Below are 20,147 nucleotides of genomic sequence, written 5' to 3' on the forward strand. Positions count from 1 at the left end.
GTAATGCTTAATTGGGTCGTCCACTCACAGTTAACAGCCTTTGTATTGAGTTTGTGCTTGAAATGTACTGTAATTCTGCAAACTGTTAATAAAATTTTCAATCAATCAATCAATCAAAACCGCAAGGTCTTTTTTCGGAAATCCTTTTGGACCAAAATGCCTGACTGTTTGCATTTTTATATTGCGTAATAATAAATTCAATCAATCAAATCGATTTTAGATCATTAAAGATTCTTAAAATGTTATGCAGTAGAATGAAAAAGATTGAGAACAGGTTGACATTTACACTAACAACTGAATACATGACACTAATAATTACTATCACAGGGGACATGATGGGATCCTTGCCGTTCATTTGAATACTCTCAGAGATGCTCCGATAATCGGCCAGCGATCGGCCATATTCACTCTGATCGTTAATCTGCATTTACCCTATCTGTGATCGGCAATTTACCCTATCTGGAGAAACTGATCTTTTACACCATTTAAGTGGTATAAATGTCAATCAGATATATACTACAACATCATTTTGCATTTTTGTAACAGGCCTAAACATTCTCCCCTTCCTCCCCACACACAGGAAGAGTTTTGACGTGGATTTTGACATATAATCATTTGGGAATTGCAACATTTCAGATCAGTATCGGACCTATCGGTATCGGCCGATCATGAGAAAAACAATTGGTGATCTGTATCGGTCCCAAAAAACCTGATCGGAGCATCCCTAGTCTCAGAGTTATATTTTACAGTACATTCTTTGTATCTTGTGTCCTGACATCTTTTAACATGACAGGAAGTTCTAAAGGGCAACTCCTATCTTCAAGAACAAAATGCCAGTATCTGAACCCGACATGCTAACCTAACCTGTTGTCACAGCTTTACACGTGGAGATGGACCATCAGCCTGTCACAGCAAAAGATATGGTCACAAGGGAAACATTGAGCTTCTGTGTGTGGAGGGATTATGAGTGACTGATGATCATTTGTAAAGTAAGTGGTACTTGGCTGTTCCTAGAAATTCCTAGAACTTGCTGAGTGGATGATTGTCTTTCACAGCAACAAATGTCTTGAGAATGTCATATGGCCATTTTAAGATAATGTATACTAAGAGAAGTGTGAAAAAGCTTTTTAGTTTGAAAATCATTTGTTTTGTGAAAATAATTAATTCCAATCATTCCAAGTTTGTTTACAGATGTGTCTGATATTTGACCAGAAAACATGAATCCGAACTAGCAGTTGTAAGTTGTTGGTCTGTGTTTTGAGAATCCAGTATCGCCAGAAGAAAACAGTATTCAGTCAGGCACAGCTGAACATTCTTACCATCTGCTCCATTTTATTACACTGCCTGACTCCTGGCTCATGTTTAATGTATCTGTGCTAATTACATCATCCACCTACAATGGCCATCTCTACATCAGGAAATCATTCAAAGAGAGCCTCACCTCATAAATGTACCGTATGAATACGTTCAGAACAACACAGAATTTCAATCACTTGCTCCATTGCCCCTATACTTGATAATGACCATGGATAAGACATATTCATAATGAAGGAAGCATAGTTCATGAACCCCACCCCCCAGCCTACAACTCCTGCAATTTCAGCCCTTTTGACAGAATAATCAATGTTACATTCAGCAAGCAACATACATGTAACATATCAATGATTTGAACACATTAGTGCTGTATTTATGATCTACTTAAATCCTCTGCAAGGGAGGTCAAGTGTGACTCAATCTAATATTATTATGCCCCTGGAGGGAAATGGGAGACATATGGAAGACGGATATGTAATGGGCCTTTCTCTCCCATACATACGCTCATATGGCCAACAAATGCAAACATATTAAGTATGCAAATGCACGCACGCACGCACGCGTGCGCGCGCGCGCGCGCGCGCACGCACGCACGCACGCACGCACGCACACACACACACACACACACACACACACACACACACACACACACACACACACACACACACACACACACACACACACACACACACACACACACACACACACACACACACACACACACACACACACACACACACACACACACACACACACACACACACACACACACACACACACACACACACACACACACACACACACACACACACACACACACACACACACACACACACACACACACACACACAGCTGGCAGCCACTGGCTGAATTGAGAGTTCAAGATATATTTCAACAACTGGCCCCCTCTAGCAAGTGGATTAAGAGCTAGTCTTCTTCAGTATGATGCCCCAACTTGTTAAGCCATCTATTGCAATTAAAAACAAAAGAAACATCATGACAAATGAATCCATGTCCTGGTGCTGTGTACTGCACATTTTTACCAGCTTGTGGAGCAATGGAACCAAATGGACCCTAACAGGACCATTTGGTTCCATTTGTACACTCTGTGTTAAATTAACATTGATTTTAAAATATACATTGGGGTCCCAGAGACAGAAATGCCATTAAATGGGAGTCCATAGCCAATTCCATATCAAACTGGGGGTCGTTCTGCTAGAGCTGTAAAAATATTCTCTTATGGGGTGTCTCTGGCATATCTTTTCAAATGGGGGTCCGTGGGCTAATTACTGTCAATCTGGGGGTCCTTGACGTGAAAAGGTTTGGAAAACCGCAATGCCTTCCCATACTTTGAACAGGCGTAAGACCTCTGGTCACAGATTCAGCGCAACATTCTCTAATTTACAGTCATCAATGTACAGTAAGGCTGTTCGATTTTGCCTAAAAATAAAATCCAGATTGTTTTCTCTGAAAACAAAATTTCCGATTTCGATTTTTTTTTTGTAAAAGAAATAGGCTACATCGTCTCAAATATGTTCTTTTTATACAAAAAAACTAAAAGCAAACAAATGCGAATTTTCCTATTGAGAATAAAGTCCAAACCTATGACCTTTTTTTGGTGGCACGTTATGTTAAATCAAACAACAAGTTTACCTCTGTTTGGGACGATGTTCTTCTGTATCTGCGTGGATCAGTGCACGTTAGCACTTAGCACACACGGCAGAGAAAGATTACATACATTTGGTGTGTCTGACTCAGGTTCATTATGCTTTAGCAGGACCGGGCTGGACTTTTGGCCCCGTGCAGTGCTTTAATGAGCGAGATCCGTACTGTAATTACCCTAATTTAAGTGCAAACCACTCCAACAACCAGCTTTGTCTGTATGTTTGTGTACCTGTACCTATACCTGTCCGTGCACAGGTGAGCATGGTTGCTATGGTTAGTGTGTGACGTCACTGACATAGCTGATCAGACTATATAAGACCTTGCACCACTCAGTTCACACAGGTGTGATTTTTTTATCATCTTCCAAACAAAAACAATCTGATTTTGATTTAAATTTGATTAATCGCCCAGCCCTAATGTACAGTAGACAAAGACACACGCTACTCCTCACCCCCCGGCAAGCATTTAAATTAACACCTTCAATTTGTTTTTCCGCAAAATAATAAAGCAAGGGGAAACAACTAAAGAATATTCTTTAACTCGGTTTAACTCGAATGGACTAGTCTGTATTGCCACGGGTGCTTTGAATTTACCAAGGCTACTCTGGCACCCAGAGCAACCTCTAGATCGGAAGCCTCTGCATGTACAGTAGGCACATACAATCCAACATCTAACTGTAAACATAAACAAAAATAACATTGGGCTACTACTAGGCTTCTAATAAAAACTGTGTTATTAAACCATATTCAATTCCTTTGAACACTGTTTCAGAGACATAGCTAATTTCATTCTTATTAATCGATTAATTCTTGTCTAATATAATCCTGACCGGAGTGCCTCATGACGGCTGCAGAGTTTATAATGATCTAATAATTAAATGTAACAACTGTACTGTACTGTACTGTAATAGCCTATTGTATGTTTTCTACAATTTCTGTTGGTGCTTACATAGTACAAGACACATCAAGACAACAGAAAAGGAAAACCTCCATATGAATGGCAAACGATTTTGTGATCTTTGTCGAACAACACTGATTTATAAATTATCTCTAGTCTAGCCAGGCCCATATATGTATAACCCATGCTGCCACCCCCTCAGCAGGAGACAATTCACTGATGCATTGCCAAACCAATATTTAGGTTGCCTATGATGATAGCCAATCTCATCAAAACATATTTGAATATGTATATTAATATTTATATTTAATTTATGATCTTCTGTTGCCAGGAAACGTTGACTTGGCATTGAGGGGTAGGCAATCCCAGGGAGGGAGCACATCAAATGATTGTGACTTTGAGGGAGATGAGAGAGAATTGGTCTTTTCCTCTCTCACTGCCAGATAGTGCTTCTTCACTGATAGCCCACCTTAAATCACCTGACTGAATTACACCCACAAAGCCTAATTTATACTCGTGATCGTGATTTGACGCCTTTACCCTGAAAAAAGCTGAAATACAAGCTCACAACATGTCACTGCTGTACGTGTTATTTTTTGTGTGAGACACCGTTGTATGACAGAGCATAAATTACAGGCATGACTCGCCTCCTCACTCATCCTTCCTCAACAGAACCCTCTGGCCTTGAAAATAATCACTACAGGGGCAGGCTGAGGAGACTATCAATACCAATTTCATCCTGTTTGATGAACAATTCTGCTAATAAATAGGTTAAGACTCAACTCTCATATTAAAGTTCCTTTATAGGCCTGCATGGTCAAAGGATGTTCCAGTCATACAATTGACTGTTATCAAAACAGCGATTTTGAATTTGTGGGTGCGTTTCAGAATGTGCCAGCATCGACTGCTCCTGTACAGTTGACTTCATGCTGGCACACACAAAATTCTAAATGAAACAGACCCGCAATTAACAGTAGCCTTGTGTGTTACCTTTACTTGCATTTTATCACAATCCCAAGCGAGAAACAAAATAAATGCAGTACTACTCAGGTATTCTCCACAATAATGTAAGTAACTTGTCAGCCTACCTTTGATCAGGAGACTGGGAATAGTCTTACACAGGATTGCATGACGTTCAATGGGGTATATGGGGGAGCTGGTAGCACATTTTGACGATCCCAGCGGACTCGTTCTGATGGAGTCTAGCACAGGAGCAGCAGATGTCTGGAAAGACATTGACGGGCAATTAAAACTTTCAACATGGCGTTCCTCTTTTGGCCATGTCATTGTAGGTGTTATTATTCCATAATAGCTAAAATAGTTATACACACACACACACACACACACACACACACACACACACACACACACACACACACACACACACACACACACACACACACACACACACACACACACACACACACACACACACACACACACACACACACACACACACACACACACACACACACACACACCAGGTACTAAACAATTTCAAAGAAAAGGAAAAGTGCAGAACAGTTATGCTCCGATATTTCTGTTTAATGTCAACAGATGGTTTGGTAAATTTCTCTTGCCAGCAAGTTTAATAAACAGTATAAATGCATGTTGTCAGAATGGATTTGCTTGAACGAGTCATTATTAAGAGCCTATGCCTATGCTCAGCTTCACAATTTTTGGGGGGCCGAAACAAATAATTAGAAAAAAGAAATTAGTCTAATTATTTGTTCGGCCCAAAACAATGTGTTTATTGTCATGATTTGTCAACTCAGCTGTTGGCTTTGTCAGATCTTTAAATAAATACTTTTTGAAACGCTATGGGAAAAATAAATGGGGAATTATTTCCTGGTGCCTCGTCGTTCTAAAAGGGGGCGGGACTGCGAAGCTCTATAGTAACTCTTTAAGCCAGGGTATAGAAGAAAGAAAATCAAGGGGCGCTCTCATCATCATCATATAAAATAGACACTACTGTACATGTACAGTACATTGTATGTCTATTTGCTCAGACACTGACGTAAAATTGTGCATTCATTGTCAATGGGAATATAATGTTTGTGTAGGACGTTTGTGCACACACACACACACACACACACACCAAAAGCTGAATATAGCTAAAAAATCACACTCGTGTGAAGTGAGAGGCGCTCTTATCATCATATATCATCATACATCACATTCCATGCTCAGCCAATCAAATCATAGGGATGGGGTACACACATTGCTCAGCCAATCAAATCATCGCTATGGGGTACACACACATTGCTCAGCCAATCAAATCATCGCTATGGGGGTACACACACATTATGTGCTCAGCCAATCAAATCATCGCTATGGGGTCCACACAGACACAGGAAAAAGGAATGCAGTCCGCACACTGTTTAGCAGCTCCCAGAGGTAGTTGTATTAGGATGACAACGTTTCGAACCGAAATGGGTCTTCGTCAGGTATGTACACAAAGACACACAAAGCTGGGCATAGGAGGGGTTAGCGCCCCTCAAAAATAATAGAGGACAGATGCCACGCCTCCAATGGCCCCCACCTTTAATTTCAATGAAACCTGCTCAGCGCTCACCCAGCGTAGCCTGCTCCAGCCCCTGAATCGCTATAGCCTCGCATTCAGAGTCTAGTGAAAACAGGGTCTTCTCGGTTGAAAATCTAACCGGCTCAATCGGGATCAGTATAATCAAGTATGAACCAATCGCCAAAGAGTCCCACTTTGGCCACGCCACCATCTCAGAAGGCACTGGGAGGGCTTTCAGACGGAATAATGGATTTAAACGAAATGAGAATTCAGACTACACCCAGCGCATTGGAGACTCACTTTAGTTCTTTAGTGTCACAAAATAAACAAAGAAATATTCAGAAATAATTCTAATTCAAAAGCAAATACTGTAAAAGTACGCAAAGCAGAGGACTGTGGTAAGATGCAGACAAACTATCAAAGTCAAAGAGAAATGACTCATGGATTATTTCAGAGGTGCTTCTAGTAGTGGGATGCCCACGATACAGCATGAGAGTTGCAGTCTGCTGTGAAGTCAGCCACATGGGAGACGACATCATCTTCACCTCAGGGAATAGAAGTGGGCAGAAAGTGGGGAAGAGGTGCAAAAAGAGAGAGAAAGTACAGTATAGGCGCTTTCTCTGGGCCTGACATGTTAGATACAGCAGTGAAGCGGCTAGTGAGGCTTAGGTTATCTCTGGGTAATGGGAGAGGCAGTTCAATATGAGACATGCACAAAACAATACACAGTGGAAAGAGGTGGTCGAACAGCAAAGCGAGCAGGATGTAGGAAAACATATTGAGCTCCCAAAGAGGCTTCCTGCTGTGTACAGGGAAGCTGCAGAACTTGATATGTAATAATACACTTTGTGGGAGTCAGATCTTGTAGCCGGTGATTTAACACTAGGGAGTACTACCAAAGAATCCTTATCAAATCATCTATGCATGGGAGGAGGGGTCAGGCCATTTTGATTAACACTGGTGGGATTCCAAATTCATTACGCCAGAAAGAGGGTTAAGGTCCCCACACACCGAGTGCATTTTTCGGATTTTTAGCAGCGTTTCTCCATCGGTTTTCTGAAAAACGCGTCCAGTGTGCAACCACCTTTACTATATAGGAGTGAGGGGGGGAATAAAAAACAAACAGGCATTCATCTTATATGCTCAGGCATCTCTTTAAGGACAGGGACAACATACTAACCCACATATAGATGGATTCTCTCCAGATGATTCACAGAGATCTCCCTGGCAGTCTTGCAAGACGGTGGGAGTCATGGTCCCCTGTCCTGGAGAATATATACTATCTGTCAAGCACATGATGAGGGGCCTTTATATGGGCCATAAATTTCTCGGCTGGACCCAGGCAACAACAATACATGTCATGCTGGGATTCATCAACTGCAAACAGATAACCTTTCTCAATTCTTATTACCCTCAGCCCAGCGCCGTCTAATGCACTCCTGTTCATTTATAGACTGTGTGCCGTTGATAAACCCAAGAGCTCGGACTGGATGAGACAGTAGTGGTTATTATAGGATCCCCCCCCAACATAACAAAACAGAAGTGATTGAGAACACACTGTCGTGCCAGGAAATAGTATTGTAAAAATACTGTATCATGACATGGCTGCATTCAGATGGTTTCATCACGACAACAAGGCCCCTCTGGGGATACCCACTGCAATTATCCTCACTTATTAAAACTGTCCATCAGGAGTGTGCTACAATTAATGAAATTACTCAGGTCAAGGCCATTCTTCAACAGCACACCAACATTGCACTGGGGCAATTCATTACAAGCAGGCAAAGATGGTCCGCATTTTCTCTTAGTGCATGAATGGGAATGCTTTTAATTCTTTCAGCAAGGAAACAGACATGCATAAACAAAACTAGAACCCACAAATAGTAGTACACATCAAATCATATTAAGAATATACAACATTGTATTGAGAGAGAAGAGCCATCTGAAAAGCAGTTTTAGATGCATTATAAATCTTTTAACAAAGCTCACATGGAATAGCAAAGCAGATTATTAAAGGTGCCCATGAGATGGGGAAGTACTGTACAGTACATTCAAGTGGCGTTGCTAGGAAACGCTACTGCTGGGTGAGTCAATGAGCAATCCACTGGCTCTGAGAGGAGCTACAATGCAACAGACAGCCGAGCAGCCTCACAATCTCAGTCTGCGTGGTCATTGCAATTATGCTAATTAATATCATCCTCACAGCTACTTTAACAGAAAATGCTGTGTTTTGCTCACATATAGCCTATGTAGGCTATACCTACATGCCTCCCCCATTTCAATCAGCGAGCTGGATAACAAGAACGGGTCTGTGATCTACTGCAGCAGCCAGCAGGGCAACCGCTTTAGGCTGGATACCGTATATGTCTGAACACACACGGTAAAGATAAGTTTGACATACAAAGTGAAGATACAAGTTGTGTGTGTGTGTGTGTGTGTGTGTGTGTGTGTGTGTGTGTGTGTGTGTGTGTGTGTGTGTGTGTGTGTGTGTGTGTGTGTGTGTGTGCGAGAGAGAGAGAGAGAGAGAGGAGGGGGGGGGGGGGGGAACTGGGAAAGTCAGTGAGCATAATGGTCAGAGAGTTTTGTATAATGAACATGTACATTCTAAAGTATGTCCTTCGTACTGTACGTCTGCTCCAGATCAAGGAATTTTGAACATAATAATGTGTGGATAGACTACTGTATGTGTGTGTTTACAAAAAGTCTGGCATGCAGAGACCAACTACAGTACTAATGTCACTCAATCAGATTTTCTCTCTCTGTCATAGCACCAGTAAGACGCCCTGAGGGCGAGAAGCGATCCGGCTGGGTGGCGGGCCGGCAGACGGCAGACTGCTGGGCGAGCGCTGGCGCTTGCGCATGGGTGTCAGATCAACATATGGAATGAATTCTGTACTGGCCATATATGGAGCGTGTCTTCAGTGTGTTTGATGAGGTCAGATCAACATATGGAATGTCAGAACAGGTCAGCTCCATATATGGAGATCTATGGGTTTCAGGTTTGAGGTCAGATGTAGAGTTGCTGGCCAGCTCCATATACAGTATGCAGATCTGTGATGATCCAGTCTTCTCCATGTATGGTTATCCAGGGTTATATGAGGTAAGTGTCGTGATCTTCATATACAGTATGGAGATGGCCATACACGTATATGGTAGCGTCATGTGTCATGATGCGTGATCATATATGGAGATTTGATGTCACGTGGCGTGACCATATATGGAGGTGTGGGTGACGGGCGGACGGACGGACAGACGGGAGATGCAGGTTTTCATAGTACATGCTACCTATGGTCGCAACAAATATGTGCGGGTAACTATGCACCCACACACACAATAATGTAATGGGAACACATACGCATAGTGTACTGTACACAGAATCACAGATGCAGGTTGCACACCGTAGACACATACGTGCTAAATGAACACTAACGTCGTGATTCCGTTTGTTGGTGATACATGACACGCAATGCATGACACGCATGACACGCAACCAAGTATGAATCTCCCTTAAGACATAAATTAACATGAATAAACACTCAGGGGTTTGCCATGTACTGCAGGGCAGATAATGAGTCACCTACAATGAGACAATGTCCAACACAGCCCTGACAGGTGTTACGAGTATTTTCATTTTGATATTGAGCAGAGGCCACGTTTCACTGTAGGGGTTAGAGAAAAACATATCACTCCCCCTCAGCCCCCCCATAAAGTCCCTGCAAGTGCTGCTCACACCCCCAGCATGCTGATGTCATTATTGTACAATCAGCGCCAGTCGTTGTGTTGAAATGACTCAGAACATGGGATGATGTCACTCTTGTTGAACAAGAGCAAGTTATTGCTCTGATTATAGTTGAAGAAGGCCACCCGGCCGAAACGTCCGTCTGTCTGTTTGTTATGCCTGCTGGGGAAAACTGAAATAAAGCGAGAATCCTAACGGATAACATGAGTGCTGGTATTTATTCCTTCAAGTTATTGCTATAGCCATAGGAATACTTATTTTTTCAAAGATGTATTTTTGGACTTTTGTTATGCCTTTATTGATAGGATAGTAGTATGACAGGACATGGGGAAAGAGATGGGGAGTGACATGCAGCAAAGGCCGTCGGATCGGGACTCGTTACAAGTAAGTGGGTGAAAGACTTGGTTGTGCAGACTCATAGCCATATTGCAGTTAAAAAGGTAGAGAGAAGAGAAGAGCATGAAGTGAATAACAAGACAATTGTGACTGAGTGTATATTGCATAATAAATAAAAGTTCATGGTTGAATGTATGTACAAGTATAAATAAAATGAGTCCCTATTAGAACAACAGTTCAGACTGTGCATCAAACTTAGTTCTTGTTCAGCAGTCTAATTGCTGACAAGTAAAAGCTGTTCAAGAGAACACCAAATAGTGGCTTTAGAAAGATGAGACAAAAATGGAGCCCATAGTGTCCAGTCCACTAAACCAGCGGTCCGGGCCAGGAATACATTTTCAGCATGACTTAACGAATGTGCAACTTTGTAGATCTTACAAAACGCAGAGGACTTTGAATTGGATTTCCTCTGCTGTAATTCCACGAAACTTCAATGGCACATGAAAGATGCCATTCCAATTCAAGTACTAAAATAAAAAACACTCACATTTGAGTTTGGAGGGTTTCATCCAACAACTGTGATGTGCGGTTTATTGAGCAGATGAGATCATTTGAAACAAGTAGTAGAATACAAGGAAAATAACTTAAATGCATTAATAATCACGGTCAAATCTATGTAAGATGGCATACTTTGTAATGCAGTATATTTGGACAAAGGTGGTTGTGATTTTTGTTAAAATACCATGTCATGTATGTATGATTACAATGTGTTTCTCTCCACGAACAATGGAATTGTACATTCAATCCATCCACGCATGAATTACACAAATTGGCTACTGGAGTCCGGAAAAGGCACCATGGGCTCCATTTTTGTCTCATCTTTCTAAAGCCACTATTTGGGGTTTTAGGAGTGGGGAAAGGGTGTTCCCCCACTAAAGTTGGTATTTTGGTTACCTGTCTAAATCCCTTAAACACCTCCGTTACCCGTTATATTATGCATAGGTGTGGTTTGTGCGTTGCAATAATTAAACCAAATTTAACCAATCACCAGTCTTGGCTTTAAGAGATCCCTTTAAGAGATCCCTTAACCGTTGCCGTTAGTGCTATATTGCTTCATGCTGCCCTGGCTTACGGGTGCTTTTAAACTCCACTATCGACTTCCCAAATGTATGTGACCAAAATAGCAATTTAGGGGAAAGCGTGCCAACACGCCCATTTACCAACAGTTCAGACTGTGCATCAAACTTAGTTCTTGTTCAGCAGTCTAATTGCTGACAAGTAAAAGCTGTTCAAGAGAACACCAAATAGTGGCTTTAGAAAGATGAGACAAAAATGGAGCCCATAGTGTCCAGTCCACTAAACCAGCGGTCCGGGCCAGGAATACATTTTCAGCATGACTTAACGAATGTGCAACTTTGTAGATCTTACAAAACGCAGAGGACTTTGAATTGGATTTCCTCTGCTGTAATTCCACGAAACTTCAATGGCACATGAAAGATGCCATTCCAATTCAAGTACTAAAATAAAAAACACTCACATTTGAGTTTGGAGGGTTTCATCCAACAACTGTGATGTGCGGTTTATTGAGCAGATGAGATCATTTGAAACAAGTAGTAGAATACAAGGAAAATAACTTAAATGCATTAATAATCACGGTCAAATCTATGTAAGATGGCATACTTTGTAATGCAGTATATTTGGACAAAGGTGGTTGTGATTTTTGTTAAAATACCATGTCATGTATGTATGATTACAATGTGTTTCTCTCCACGAACAATGGAATTGTACATTCAATCCATCCACGCATGAATTACACAAATTGGCTACTGGAGTCCGGAAAAGGCACCATGGGCTCCATTTTTGTCTCATCTTTCTAAAGCCACTATTTGGGGTTTTAGGAGTGGGGAAAGGGTGTTCCCCCACTAAAGTTGGTATTTTGGTTACCTGTCTAAATCCCTTAAACACCTCCGTTACCCGTTATATTATGCATAGGTGTGGTTTGTGCGTTGCAATAATTAAACCAAATTTAACCAATCACCAGTCTTGGCTTTAAGAGATCCCTTTAAGAGATCCCTTAACCGTTGCCGTTAGTGCTATATTGCTTCATGCTGCCCTGGCTTACGGGTGCTTTTAAACTCCACTATCGACTTCCCAAATGTATGTGACCAAAATAGCAATTTAGGGGAAAGCGTGCCAACACGCCCATGACCACACCTCTAGGCGCAAATACCGGCGTCGGCAAAAAATATAGCGGGTGACGCTGGACGAAAATACCATTAAGGGACAGAGAAAGCTCCTATATTCGTAATGTTCGGGCAGCGGCTGAATTGCGGGCCGCGCTGCGGGTAAAGGCTGCGACAAAATTGGAGCCCCATATGTTTTCAAACTTGTTGGAGTAACGACACCAAAAAGAGAATGGGCAATGTATTTCACATAAAACCGGCCTACTTCTCCCCCATCTGCTACAGTTATGAGATGTGCCTGTTATGTGTCCTATGTCTTACATTTATCACATTCACAGCACATTTTCCTGCGAGTATACTCTCTATAGTGCATTGATAGTTTTTATAACTCTATGGGAACCCTTGGCAAGAATGTTTAAGCTGTAAAATGAAGATAATTTTACCTTCTTTAAGTTTGCCAAAATTATACCAAGATGGAATGGATGCAGAATGTAAGCCTGTTGTTGGCACCACTATATGCAGTATGCATCTTCATTTAAAATGACGGTCTGTCCTTATCAGGGGATTAAGTCCTATTGACAGAACCAAAGCCACCTGGCCTTGATAGAATTAGGTATCATAATAACATGAAGCATGGCCGATAAAGACACTTAAAATAATCCTATAAATATGCAGATGCTACTGGACTGTGGCTTTCCTGACATCATGTTTTACCTTTGAACACAAAATATGATTATGAAATTATACATAATGAAACTGTTAGTCACACAACTACACGGCAGTATACATTTTGTATACTGGACTATACCAGCCTATTCCATGTTTCCAACAGCCAGATTTAATGCCTCTGTATGCTGTTTTTTCCCCTCTCACTGTGCAATCCATCATTGCAGTAATCACTATCAGTCATTTTGTTACGCATGTCATCGCTACAAAAAACTGATTCACAATGCTGCTTTGTTATTCGTGCAAATGCATAGCATGCAAAACCTTTCCCAGCTGCTTATTATCCATGATGATTCTGAATACAATATTGTCTATATTCACAGTAGCATGTTGCTGATATTTTCCATCATACTGTCAGTGTGTAGACTCTGTAGACTGACTGTGGAGCACCGTGGTCTCCCTGAGTACAACCTCGTCACCATAATAAGGCCAACAGTGACATCTAGTGCTCAAAGGAAGAATCATCAGTGGAATAGCAAGCCAATACAACCTGATAGAATTTCAGCTGTTTCTTTTATAGCAACCATTGAGCCCCTGAAGTGATTTTTTTAGCCTATATTATAAAATAAGAAAATCACACTCTTGTGAAGTGAGGGGCGCGCTTACCATCATGCATCATTTATCATACATCACATTATGTGCTCAGCCAATCAAATCTAGCCTGGCTAATAAGCCAGACTAATATCACACAACACTGTCGCGGTATATTGGCAATTTTTTTTTGCCAACGGCTGATTCGGTCTGGTTTATTAACCAGGCTAAATCAAATCATCACTATGTGATACACACAAACACAAAACTGGCCAATCAAATCATCACAAATGTGGTACACACAAAGCTGCACCCCTCAATACATATTTCCAATTGATAATGCTGATAAAATGAGCCTCAGTTTGACCAGAAGCCATATATATAAAGGCTTTCTTATATATATCTATGTTTGGCTTTAATTAACTGGTAAGACCTGTGAAGGAAGTAAGGAGGCCCAATTTCCAATATGGCTGCTGTGCATAGGCCTTCCTCTTGCATTCAAGGTTATCTCAAGAATAATTTCCATGTAACTGTGACCCGTGGCCAATTAAGTCACATACTGTAAACTGCTGTCATTAAAGGAACCACTTTATAAGCAACACAACAATCAAACTCAAATGATGCATGCATGTCACACTGCTGGCAAATTAAGTCATAAATAACACATCAAAATAGCACAACAACAAGGTAAATAAACACAGCAAAAAGGAAAATAACATGTTCTGCCTGTCACATTCACACTCCCAGGACAATGAACGCTTCTGATTGTTTTCCTTACTACTACTACTACTACTACACACCATGTAGGACCAGGGACAGGGAGGGACATAATACCTGAAATTCTGACGGTGGTGGACACTGTGGTAGCATAGCAGTCAAGAGCTGTCCAGCAGTGCACACAATAGCTGCCCCGGCCATGGGCTTTCACCTTTCATACAGTATTATTGGAAAATGCCATATTTAACTGCAAGAGTTGTTGAGTGAGAGACAAACCTTGAGTCTTAATTGGTTCCGGGTCCTCACTGACTTCACTTCAGTCTTCAAGAACAGCTATAGGCTGCAAGTGTATCCACTCAGCTGAGAGTTGGTTGTCGAGCTCCCCAGGTTGGTTGCAAGGCACCGCTGGCTACTTTTTTGGCGGGTGTAACTAAGTAACGACTAACGAGTGGAATTGTGGAAACAAGTAGCCTACCAGCCTATGCTCAGCTACAGTGTTACCTGCTGGCTGAGAGCGACCATATATTGTGTGTGTGTGTGTGTGTGTGTGTGTGTGTGTGTGTGTGTGTGTGTGTGTGTTCTGACTGGACATGTTCTGTTCAGTATTCAGGAGTGCCACCGTGTATCAGTGTATCCACGTGTGAGCATGTCAGCATGCAGCCTGCAAGTAAAAGGCACGTGTGCAGCTTTAAGTGGATATTGCGACATGGTAGAGAGATTCAGAGATTCAGAGAATGCAGATAAAGCCTTACTTCGTGCCACACTGCCACTGCTTCGTGTAAGTATTCCCAGTATTTTGATTTTGTTGGTAAAGTGACTAAGAATTACTTCTGCAAATTCTGCCTGGGTCCGGCTGGGTGACAACGGCAAGTTCGAGTTGAAGAAGTAGTAATGCAAGCACTTTACGCGATTCACGCGACCACGGCTGGCCTGCCACTGCCATGCCCAGTCTTTATTTTACTAAACATAATCAATCATAAAGCGCTGCCCTGTTAAAACGTAAAGGTTATATCCGATAGGCCTATATGGTATCTACTTTTGTGTTGCTAAAATGGCAACACATTGTATCTGTATTAAACTGTACCTTTCTGTGCTTTTAATTCCCCCCCCCCCCCCCCCCCCCAATCAATCAAGATACTGTAGGCTATCTGAAGCCTGCAAAGATACAAAGTTACAGAACTCGAAATTAACACAGGGGCCACAGGGCCTATGTATGCACTGACATTTTATTGAATAATGAGAGGAAAAAAAACAGTCCTTTAAGCTATTTTGGTCACAAGTATTTGTTTAAAGGTATATTCAGTGATTTCACTTAATTCAAATATCACTTATTGTTTCTTATTTTTTGTGTGCTATAAAGTGTGCTGACCATATAAGGAGTTACTCCCTGTCCCCAGTGAGCCCCTGGGGTCAAAAAACCCTAGTTTCGGTTTGGGCTTTGGGTGGCAAAGCCTTCATCCAATCAGGATGAGAGGGGCCTTCCTCCAATCATGATCGAGTGGGGCGGGCCTTGGTGCACATGCTGTTAGTCTGTTGTACTTCCCCCACTGTAGAGCGTGTGCATGTGCACATCTTGTTACCGAGGGGACCGGGTATTTTTCCAAATCACCCAAATCACTGAATGCTCCTTTAATGTATTTATTTTGATAATGGGGTAGAGTGGCCGGATGGCAATCGCAAGGTTGCCAGTTCGAACCCGGGCTCCCCCAGAGTTAGTGTCGAAGTGTCCTTGAGCAAGAGTCTGAACCCCTACTTGCTCCTGATGTGCTGGTTGGTGCCACCATGCCTTGCATGGTTTCCGCCGCGTGTATGAATGGGTGAATGTAATGCACAATCTATGTAAAGCGCCTTGGATAAAGGTGCTATATAAATGCACCATTTACCATTTATAATCAGCTAGTTTATTGGGTTATACCAAATTTTGGTTGGCAAATGTGGAAGTGCAACTGAGCACTATCCTTTATGACCCCGTCTGGAGTGCTGGAACACTCATCGCAGTTCCTGTTTACACTGCGCATCTTCAAACCTCCCGCAGGAGACCGTGCCACGCCCCTGTGAAGTGCCGTATTCCCTGCAGTTCTCAATATTAGCCTAGCCCTGGCGCGAACTTAGCGACGCCCCCTAGATGTGAAGCAGCCTCTCAGCATGAGCTATCTAACTGTAGTTAACTTGGCATTCACTTGGTGTTTCATGTTGCTTTGTATGCTTGTATACTCCATCACGTCTCATTGTATTATGTGCGCAAAAGAACAGATCAATAAGCTGTCGACACGCCATGACTAGGCCATTAAGCAACTAGTCGACTAGTTTACTAGTCGACTAGTAAATCCATTAGTCGACCTTGCTGGTACTAGTCGACTAGTTGATAAAAAAAAAAAAAAAAAAAAGTTCATATTTTTTTTCCCCCGATTTTGTAGGCCTCAATATCGGGTAGATTATAGTTATAGTCACCAATGTACACAGTTTTTAAATGTACAAATATTTATTTCCCAAAACCCCCCCCCCCCTTTTTTTTTTTTTTTTTTTTTTTTTAAACATAAAAGGTGGTTTAACAACTAGTCGACTAGTAAACTAGGCAACTAGTCAACTAGTAAAAATGACTAGAAGTGAATGCCCTAGCCATGACGCGGTGCGTTGATACTGTAGCTTGTGTCTCTTAGCTATATGAGTTTTAGAGACTATGAAGTACTAAGTTGGCAGTTGTCACAATATTTTAGCTCTGTTCGGGACCATTGCATCAAAGATCATGGAAAAAAACATATAACTGCGTTACTTCAGAGGAAACAAAAGCTACTTGGTAAATTGTGCATTAATGCCTTTGATAAAGGCGCTATACGTTGTGCATGTGCATTACAATCACCCATTCACACACACATTCATACACCAATCCTTACTAATGTTCTTTATAATTTGGTATAAATGGTAAATGGTGCATTTATATAGCGCCATTTGGGGTTCAGTGTCTTGCCCAAGGACACTTCGACATGTAGACAGGAGGAGCCGGGATTCGAACCGCTGACCCATGGATCATTGGACGACCTGCTCTACCTCCTGAGCCACAGCCGCCGCGTATTATTTTTGTCTAGTCGGTCTTTTGACTGTTAAGATAGTTGCCCACCATTGACATCATCGATGGGGAATTGAATAATTAGGGTGACCATATGTCCTCTTTTATTCTGACTATTTGTCCTCTTTTGGGGGGCTGTCCGGGTTTTTTTCAATAAATTCCTTCGATTGTCCAGGGTTTTGCGCGTATCTGTATGGGGACCGCTCACAGACCATTAAAGCATACTGTATGTATTTACAATGCACGTTCAATGGTCGCTTATTTTCCAGAAGCGAATACAAAGGTCTCAGTCATTCAGAAATGGTGTTTGTTTATGAGCTGGTCACTGAGCTCTCATTGACTCCAGTGCATTTCACCAAACTTCCGTGTGTAGTTTGGCTCCCATGGTGCGACGAATCTGCCGTCTGGAATTGCATGATAGCGAAAATGACGTTGGTGTCTTTACCTTCTTTTTCATATACTGTACCTAACCTTGCAGTAATAAGCTCCTTTGGAAATGGGTGGATAGGAACTGCAGGCTTTCTCATCCTGGAATGTTTGCATGCTATATATATATATATACACATTTTGAAAATCCTGTTTTCTTTTCCTTAACTGTCCGCAGCCCTCCTTTAAGACACGAGCGAGTAGACAAAAATGGGACCATATTGTCAGTATTGAATACTATTGAGGACCAATATAGGAAAATAGGTTGAAAATGAAAAGTTCAAGTGGTCCAGTGAACCAACCAGGTTTCAATCTGCATATTGTTTATTGGTCTTTGTGGTTCAGCTCGTTGTAACTTAGGTTGTGCATACGTGTGATGACGTAACAAGGTGACATTGTGGTGTTGATAGATTTGGTCTTTATAAGGCACAGCCACACCAGACATTTAGTAATTTTTAGATTGTAAACTGATGATGATGCTAATGATGACCGAGAAGTCCACTGCACAGCTCATTGGGCAAGAGTTTGTCCGACAGTACTATACAAGCCTCCACAAGGAACCTCACAACCTGTACAAGTTTTATGGCACAAGCTCTTCCTATGTGCATGGGGGCCTGGACAGCAATGGCAAACCAGTGGAACCTGTCTATGGTCGATCTAACATCCAGAAGAAGGTAACGTCCCTGGGTTTCCAGGAGTGCTCCACCAAGATCAGACATATGGACATCCATGCATCACCCAGCAACAATGTGGTGGTGCAGGTGATGGGTGAGCTCTCCAACAACAAGCAGCCCATGAGGAAGTTTGTGCAAACCTTTGTGCTGGCTCCTACTGTAGCATTCAAGTGGTATGTTCACAATGATGTTTTCCGTTACCAAGATGAGGTGTTTAGAGATTCTGACTCGGAATCTCTTAAAAGGTCTGATTCTGACTCTGAATCCTCTAAAAGGTCTGAGGCCGAGGCGGCTGTAGCGACTGCCAGCTGTGAACCTGAGACGGAGCCTGTAAAGCAGGAGATAAAAGCAGACGTCCTTCTGGAGCCCGAGCCAGCTGAGGATCCCACAGAGAGTCCCATCACTCCCATCGCCGCCCTCACCGCAGACCTCACTGCCTCTGATGATCCCGCCTCCACAACCTCTGCTGATGCCACCCTTTCCGCCCCAGAGGAAAATGACCCAGAAACATCCGAGGCAGAGGTAGATCAGATGGAAGAGAGGGTTGCTTCTCCTGAGATGTCCCAGGACGAGTCTATTGACATCTACAATCAGAGACCGTGGTCAGAGCAAGATCAATGTGATGAGGAAGAGGATCAGGCCGCAACATCTGCCAGCCTTGAACCTGAGGTAGAGGCTCAGAAGGAGGGGGAGCTTGCTGTCATGGAGATAAAAGCAGACTCTGATGTCCCATCCCCAGTGTCAGGGGCAACAATGACCAGTAAGAACCTGGCGGTAAAGTCCACAGCACAGAGAACTGGAGGCCCTCCACCCACACATAAGGGTCCCAGGCCAGTGCAGGAGGTCAGGTATCCCGACGCCCACCAACTCTTTGTCGGAAACATCCCTCGCTATGTGGACGAGGCTGAGCTCAATAAGGTCTTTGAGCAGTATGGGACAGTTCTGAACCTAAGTATCAAGAAAGGTGGAATAAGTAACTGTGGTAACTTTGGCAAAGGTAACTGTGGTAACTTTGGCTTTGTTGCATTTAATGACTCTGCACCTGTACAGACCATCCTCTCCAACAAGCCCATAAAGGTTCGCGGTGACTGGACTCTCAACGTGGAGGAGATGAAGGCGCGCTCACCACGCTCACCGCGCACCACGCGCACCACGCATCACAAAGCCGCAACGACTGCCAGTGGAGAGGTGAAGTCAACAGCACGGAGACCCGGAGGACCTCCACCTGTACATTCAGCTCACCAACTGTTTGTCGGAAGCATCCCTCACAATGTGGATGATGCTGAGCTCAAGGAGTTCTTTGAGCAGTATGGTACAGTCCTGAAGCTCAGTATCAAGAAAGGTGGGA

This window comes from Electrona antarctica (genome assembly GCF_951216825.1).
Source record: "Electrona antarctica genome assembly, chromosome: 13".
In the NCBI taxonomy this organism is placed as follows: domain Eukaryota; kingdom Metazoa; phylum Chordata; class Actinopteri; order Myctophiformes; family Myctophidae; genus Electrona; species Electrona antarctica.